Below are 8968 nucleotides of genomic sequence, written 5' to 3' on the forward strand. Positions count from 1 at the left end.
GGTGCTGGTGTGGATGCAGAGGGAAAGGAACGCTTATACACTGTTGGTGGGGCTGCAAATTAGTACAACCTCTATGGAAAACAGTATGGAGATGCCTCAAAGAAATAAATGTAGACTTACCATTCAACCCCACAATCCCACTACTGGGATATCTACCCAAAGGTAAAGAAGTCATTTTATCAAAAAGACACTTGTACTCGAATGTTTATCGTAGCACAATTCACAATTGCAGAAATGTGGAATCAACCTAAATGCCCATCAATTCATGAGTGGACAAAGAAAATGTTGTGTATATATACCATGGAGTACTACTCAGCCATAAAAAGTAATGAAATAATGTCCTTTGCAGCAACTTGGATGCAACTAGAAACCATTATCCCAAGCGAAGTATCTCAGGAATGGAAAAACAAGCACCACATGTATTCTCTAATAATTGGGAGCTAATCAATGGGCACACATGGGCACAAAGAGATGTAAAGGTTATTGGAAATCAAGAAAGAGGGAGGGGGAAGGAGGGAGGGTAAAAACTTACCTCTCCAGTACAATGAACACTATTCATGTGATGGGCACACTAAAAGTCCAGATTTAAGCATTATAAAAGGTATCTGTGTAACAAAAACATTTGTCCCCCTTAATATTTTGAAATTTTTAAAAAACTCAAAAAAGAATTGTTATTTATTGTTTTTAATCAGAAGTCTATTTTCTCTTCTGAAATTATCATGAGGGAATTATTATAATAGACTAGTTTAGACATGTTTTTAGTGTATTCTTGTTTGATGGTATCACCCAAAAAATTAAAGCATTTTTAAAATTGAAAAAACCTTTCAAATTGGTATTATGTACTTAGGTAAGAAAAAAAATTAACGACTTTCCAGTACATTATAAAGGACTTACATAAAAGAAATTCTGACCGGCCATTTTTAATTAAAGTGGAAGATCAAACTGCAAGACTTAGCTTGGTTATGTTGATTATTAAATGTTGAAATCATTTAATAAGGTTAATGTTTAGGAAGTTGAGCAATTTTCATAAATGAAAGTAGTAAATAATATATTCTTGTCCGTGCTGACTACTAACTTAGAGACGAAGTTGTCATAAGAAGATTTTGTATTTTCCCAATATTTTACATCTCTTAGAATTAGGTTTTTCATGTTATTTAAGTCACAGGCTGACTTAAATATGTTTTAAATTTTTTAATTGATTAAGAGAAATCAAAGACTGAATTCCATTTCTTCTAGGTTTTTGTGTTGTACTATGTGTAAGTGCTCTATGTTCTTATTATATTCTATCTTTGTGCTATTATTAGATGTGCACATATTTAATCTCATCTAATGAAAAAATATTACTCAAATTTTTTACTTCTAAAACAGTTATGAGGCTACTTTGATCCTCTATTAGATTGTGAGAATAAAAACTATGTCATACCATTTTGAAATTTCCTATTATTGCTCTTACACAGATTATAAATTATACTAATTAGAATATATTCTAAAAGAAGCAAACATTTAAAATTAAAATGTGGTACTTATTGCAGAGAGAAATTAAAAAAGACTTAAATAAATGGAGAGATATATAATGAACATGGATTGGAGCATTCAATATTGTTTTGTTGTCAGTGTTTTCCAAATCGATCTATAGGTTCAATAAATTCCAATCAAAATCACAGCAGAACTTTTTGTTGAAATTTTTAAGCTGATATAAAAGCTTACAGAAAACCTAGAATAGCCAAAACAATTTTGAGAAAGAACAAAGTTGAAGAATTGAGACACTCTGATTTTAAGTCTTTCAGTAAAGCTACAGTAAACAAGACACATAGATCATTGAAACAGAATAGAGTCTAGACGTAGACCCATACATATATGATCAATTCATTTTCAACACAGATTCAAAAATAATTCAATGGGGAAAGAGAAAATAGTGCCGGAATAACTCAATATTTGTATTTTTTTTAAAAAAAAAGAATCTCAGGCCTTACTTTACGCCATATTCAAAAGTAATCTGTGGCCAGGCACAGTGCCTCCCCCCTGTAATCCTAGCATTCTGGGAGGCTAAGTTGGGAGGATTGCTTGAAGTCAGGAGTTCGAGACCAACCTGAGCAAGTGTGAGTCCCCATCTCTACCAAACCAAAACCAAAAAAAAAAAAAAAATTAGCTGGGCATAGTGGCATGTGCCTGTAGTCCCAGTTGCTCTGGAGGCTGAGGCAGGAGGATCACTTGAGCCCAGGAGTTTGAGGTTGCAATGAGCTATGATGATGCCACTGCACTCTACCCAGGGCAACGGAGTGAGACTCTCTCTCTCTCTCTCAAAAAAAAAAAAATTATCTGCGATGAATTATTAACATAAATGTAAAAGCTAAAACTATAAGCCTCCTAGAAGAAAACATGGGAGAATGTCTCCATGACTTTGGAGTATGCAATTTTTTTTTTTTTGAGACAGAGTGTCACTCTGTTGCCCGGGCTAGAGTGCCGTGGCGTCAGCCTAGCTCACAGCAGCCTCAAACTCTGGGCTCAAGTGATCCTCCTGCCTCAGCCTCCCGGGTAGCTGGGACTACAGGCATGTGCCACCATGTCCGGCTAACTTTTTCTATATATATTTTTAGCTGTCTATATAATTTCTTTCTATTTTTAGTAGAGATGGGGGTGTTGCTCTTGCTCAGGCTGGTCTCGAACTCCTGAGCTCAAACAATTCACCCACCTCGGCCTCCCACAGTGCTAGGATTACAGGCGTGAGCCACCACGCCTGGCCTGCAAATATTTTTTGACAGGACCCACAAAGCACTAACTGCCAAAGAAATGACTGGTCTATTGTACATAAATTTTAAAAGTTCTAACTATTAAAACACATAGTTAGGAAATAGAACAAATAAACCATATACTGGGAGAAAGTATTTACTTATTTAGAGACAGGGTCTTGCTTTGTCACCCAGGCTGGAGTACAGTGGTGTGATCTTAGCTCACTGCAGCCTCAAACTGCTGGGCTCAAGTGATCCGCCTGTGTCAGCCTCCCAAGCAGCTAGAATTATAGGCACATGCCACCACACCTGGCTAATTTTTTTTTTTTTTTAGAGATGGGGGTCTCACTATGTTGCCCAGGCTGGTCTTGAACTCCTGGTCTCAAGCAATCCTCCCACCCTGGCCTCCCAAAGTACTGGTATTACAGGTGTGAACCACCGCACACAGTCTGGGAGAAAATATTTATAATAATCATGTCTAATAGATTTATATCCATAATATATTTTTAAAAAACCCTACAATTCACATGTAAAAATACAAACAACCCAATTAAAAATGGGCAAAATAGGCCCATTTTGAGATCTGCATATTTCACTGTATGTAAATTATATCTCAATAAAAAATTAGAAAAATAATGTACTTCTTTTCTAGGAGACACTATTTTAGTAATATGAGTTATATTTAAATTAAAAATTCTTAGAAATCCTAATTATGTTTTAGTAACTTGTTCTTAAAAGAAATTATTGTTTTACTCTGAGTTTAAAAGCATGAAAGAATATATTTTGAAAAAACCTATTGTTCTTATGTGCAGTGGCTTTAAAAAGTGAAAAAAATTATACACCTAAATTTCACAATCTAGGAAGACTATTTGCAATTAGGTTCAGAGTTTTGGTGTCAAGTATATGATCTTACTATTGTGTAAAAATGTGAGCAAGGGAGTGCCATGGTTAGATTGGTTTTTAATGAAGAATACTGTAAGAAAAAAAAAATAAAAATTCTTTGGAACTACTTTTGAGGGTGATGGTGTAAGCACTGATATTTGGATATCCTTTATGAAAACCAACCAAGATGGACAAAGGAATATAAAACCAAGGAACAACTTCAGTAGTAGGTAGTCTCCAAAGATGGCCTCCAGACAACTCTGCCCTTCCCTGTACCTGCTTGTATTTCCTTCCATCAAGAAGGAGAGCTTATGACCCCTCCCCTTGAATCTGACCTGGGCCTGTAACCGTTTTGTCCAGTTAAATGCAGGGGAAATAATGTTTTGGGACTTCTGAGCCCAAGCATTAATAAGCCTTCTGCTTCCTTTCTCTGAATCCCAGAAGCCATGCTATGAGGAAGCAAACAATCAAGTGGACAGGCCCATCTGATGAAGAATAAAGGCTCAGCCCCAGCTGAGTTCCCACGTGACAGCCAGTGTCATCCTGGAGCCATCTTGGAAATGGATCCTCCAGCCTCAGGTAAGCCAACCTCACTAGTGCCATGTGCAGCAGAGATGAGTGGCTCCATTGAGCCCTACCCAAATTGCAAAATCCCAAGCAAATAGATGTTTTCAGTTACTAAATTTTTTGCTTTTGTGTTACATAGCAATTGAGAATTAAAACAACTTACATTAGTACTGGGACATGAAGAAAATATCATCCATGTGCCATAAATTTCAAGGAATTTCTCTCAGATAGTATATATCGAACCAGATTGATAGAAGACATGCAGGGCTTGCTCATAATTCATTTTCTGAGAAAGGATTGCTGGATTCTAAAGAGTGAGTGGAGGAAATTATGGGCAAATGCTCCATAAAATAACCACTTTAGGATTGTGGTTAGGATTGTAAAAACATTATAGATTAATTTTGGGTAAATTGTCATCTTTGTCATATTGTCTTACTATTCAAGAACATCATAGAATTGCTTTATTTACTCAAGTCTTTGCGAGTATGTGTGTGTATGTGTGTGTGTGTGTGTGTGTATTTGTCAGTAAACATTTAACATTTCTGTTTATCCTAACAGAGGGTATCTATATTGGTCCAATTTTGGGATTCGAAATGAGCTGCATTGGAAATTATCTGGGTTCTTGTGCAAACCTTTTGATTCCAAAGAAGGGGTAAAAGTTTATATTTTCTGTGATGATTTTGTAAGATCTAAAGGATCAATGAATGACCTGTTTGAAGGAGGGAGGAAGCTATCTTAGAGAACTTCACTGATGGGCCAAATAGTTGCTTCTCAAGGTTTGTTCCTTGGCACTGCCCCTGTCCCACCTTCCCACACTCACCCTGGCAGCAGGCACCAATCCTCTATTTTTAAGTCCATTGCATCAGCCCCTTTCTGCTCCACTTTAAAAGGGTGGGCTGTGCTGTGTGATGCTGAGGCATCTGCTCTGGGTGTAAAGCTGGTGTCGTTGTGGTGGGATCTCCTGCTGACAACCTACAGCTCTATTCCTTCTACTCACGAGGTGCGGGGTGAGTCCTGTGTTAAGCAGGTATATGATTATAAGCAAATCTTAATAGCGCTCCATAAAATCTAAATGCCTTAGCTTAGTATTCAAGGTTTCCCAAAGTCTCACTCCAGCCCGTCTTTCCACTGTGTGCTTCCACGTGTCTGATATTTTGACTGCAACAGGTTATTATACTTGCTACTTAATCTTGGGCCTTTTTCTGTCTTGAGCCTTTTTCATTGATTTTCCTGACCTGAAAAGTCCATTCATTTATCATATAGTTATTGAGTGCTTTCCATGTGCTAAACACTATAAATCAGGGGTCCCCAACATATGGTGAGTTGTGTAATTATTTCGTTATATATTACAATGTAATAATAATCAAAATAAAGTGCACAGTAAATGGAATGCGCTTGAATAATCCTGAAACCATCCCTGCCCCCGCCCCTGCCCCACATCCCCCATCCATGGAAAAATTGTCTTCCATGAAAACCGTCCCTAGTGCGAAAAAGGTTGGGGACCACTACTGTAAATAGTAACGTTTTAAAAAACAAATTATGCTTAAAACCCTAGAAGAAAATATTTTATTTGATCAAAACCATATTTCATTTAGATATTTAAACAAATCGAATTCTAAAACTGTGACAAAGCAATATGCAGAGTCCATTTTTTTGACATATGAACTGAGTTGGTGCAAGGAAGTGAGATGTCATCCTGAACCAAATCATATTGCCCTAGGAGGTGAGGGCACAAGCACATCAGCTAACAATAAATTAAGAGTCAGGGTAATAACACTGAAGGAGTGTGTAGGTTTGTGATGAAGAATAATTCCATAAATAACTGGAAACAGACAGCATGACAAGAGATATGGTGGATTTTATCTCTGTCAGAAGGTTCAATTATAGAGCAATTATAGATGTCAGGGAAAAATACTAAGCAGGCAGTCCTAAAGTCCCATAAGCTGTCTATGAGCACAAGCTGTAAACTTTCACAGGAGACTGACCAGTATGGCAGAACCAGGGATTATGTCCATGCCATGGACAGGGTGAACCGGGGAGAATCAAATTTCCTCAGCCTGGTTAACCTACGGGTGGTGAAGGAAGCATCCCCCCTGAAGCTAATAGGATAACTTAAACCAACAGACACGACCTTTGTCCTTCAAGGACAAGATCTGGGGAAACTTCAAGAGGGCTACAAGAGGAATTGCAAAATGAGTCCAAGAAAATCAGAAGTGGGAAATGTTCTCCTCCCAGAGATCAAATATAATATATTACAAATGGGCAGTTACCCCAATTTGGGATTAAAAGTGGCTTAGTGACAGTGTACTTTCCTGATTTTCCACTGAACACTTGGACTGTTCCTTCTCAGTCTCCTTGCTGTCATCCTCTGCTGTCATCCTACTCTTAAGGTTCCTAAATGTTTTGTCCTAGGACTAAACTCTTCTCTTCTAACTCTATTATTCCTGAGCAACTTTTATCTGTGCCCTTGGTTGAAAGTGTCTATTTGCTGGTGGATGACCTTTACATCCAAATGCCTAGTGTTCATACCTATTTCTATCCCCCTAGACATTGTAAACAGTATATCCTTACATATAACGATAAACTTATCCCAAGCTTCCTGCCCCCTCTAGAGTTCAATGGTCCATATTCTCTTCACTCATCTAGACAAGTGTAATGGTCCCCCAGTTGGTTTTCTTGCCCCTAGCCTCTACCCCTCATCCATCCTACACACTGCTGCCAGGATGATCTTTCTAAATTGTAAGATCTACTGCTTAAGAAACTTGAATGACAGTTCATTGTTATATTATTGTCAAACTCCTTAGTATGACCTTGCCCTTGTCTTGCTCTATAGTCTCACCTCTCTCCATAATCCTAAATGTGTTCCCTGTTATTTTGCTACATTGAATATGTTGTAGTTCCCAAAATGTATCACATTATTAAATGTCTCTGTTCCTTTGATCATGCTGTTTTCTCTTCGAGGATTCTTCTTCCCTCCTTCCTGGTCTTACTAACTCTTTTATGTTTTTTAAGAACTTGTTTAAATGCCACGACCCTCAGGAAGTCCTCATGTTTTACCCCAGGCTGAATTAAGTGCCTTCACCTCTTCTCTTCTGATGCCATAGTTATATTTATAGCATACTACTTCTTAATCTGCAATTTAAATTTTGGGTTGCTTCAGATAACTAATATTTTTGAGCACCTCCAATGTTATCATACACCATGCTAAATCTAAGCGGTAAAGTGGTGATCAATAAAGACGCAGTTCTTGCCTGTGGAGCTCTGAGACTGTAGGGAAGACAGACATTAAGCAAGCAATTATAAGTGCTCCAAAAGAGAGGTTTAGATTCTATAGTAGGTAGAACTGGAGGACCTAGGGTAGGAATCTCCAACTTTTTTGGCACCCAGTTTCATGGAAGACAATTTTTCCATGGGATGGGGGGGATGGGGGGGGATGGTTTCAGGATGATTCAAGTGCATTACATTTATTGTGCAGTCAAACCTCCCTGCTGATGATAATCTGTATTTGCAGCCACTCCCCAGCACTAGCATCACTGCCTCAGCTCCACCTCACATCATCAGGCATTAGATTTGCATAAGGAGTGCGCAACCTAGATTCCCGGCATGTGCAGTTTACAGTAGAACTTGCATTCCTATGTGATTCTAACGCTGCTGCTGATCTGACAGGAGGCGGAGCTTATGCAGTGATGTGAGCCGTGGGAGCAGCTGTAAATACAGATGAAGCCCCACTTGCTTGCACACTGCTCACCTCCTGCAGTGCAGCCCGGTTCCTGACAGGCCACGGACCAGTACTAGTCTGTGGCCTGGGGGTTGGGGACCACAGACCTAGGGGATCAGGAATCTCTAGGCTTAGACATTTCTGTCTCCCCAGGAGACCATGAGCAGCTTGAGATCAGGGAGGAAACTATGTTGACCCCAATGCGCACTCGATAGGGGTTTGTGAATGAACATGTGAGTTCCACGATGGAAAACTCTTTATTTCTTAAGGCAGCAGATTCCATTGTGTGATTGCTGTAATTTTTTTCTTTCATTGATTTGAAAATCCATCTCTAATATTTCTATTCATTGTTCCTAGATATGGTTTCTGGAGGAGATTGGGATAAGTTTACACTTTCTTCCATAAGGTAGCTCTTCAAATGTTTTAAGATAGTGCTGTGGTCTGAATGTTGGTGTCCCCAAAATTCGTGTGTTGAAACCTAATACCCAATGTGATAGTATTAAGAGGTGGAGCCTTTGGGAAGTGATTAAGATGTGAGGACTCCACCCTCATAAATGGGATTAGTGAGTGCCCTTATAAAAGGGGCTCTAGTAAGCTCCCTTCCCCTTCCACCATGTGAGGACACAGATGGCCCCTATATGAGGAACAGGCCCTCACCAGGCACCAATTCTGTTGGCACCTTGAGCTTGAACTCGCCAGCCTCCAGAACTGTGAGCAATAAATTTCTGTTGTTTATAAATTACCTAGTCTAAGACATTTTGTTATACGAGCCTCAACAAACTAAGACTGAGAGGTTACAGAGCCCTGTGCATATCCTGTTTTTAGTGGGGGTAGGGTAGGATGGGATGGTTAAATGTTCCCATTCCTTCAAAATAAGGACAAGTTTTCTCTGGAAATCTAAGAAGCCCAAAAGAAAAGGCCCAAAGATAATTGGGGTCTCCCCAAGAATCATCTCAATCAGATCACTCTGTAATGAAGCCCACAGTTGACATGCCCGGCCTATGCATACAGAGCTTCAGCTCCATTCATATAAATATGAGTGAACAGTCAAGAAGCCTCATACATTTGAGTA

Source organism: Lemur catta, chromosome 2 (genome assembly GCF_020740605.2).
Source record: "Lemur catta isolate mLemCat1 chromosome 2, mLemCat1.pri, whole genome shotgun sequence".
Classification (NCBI taxonomy): domain Eukaryota; kingdom Metazoa; phylum Chordata; class Mammalia; order Primates; family Lemuridae; genus Lemur; species Lemur catta.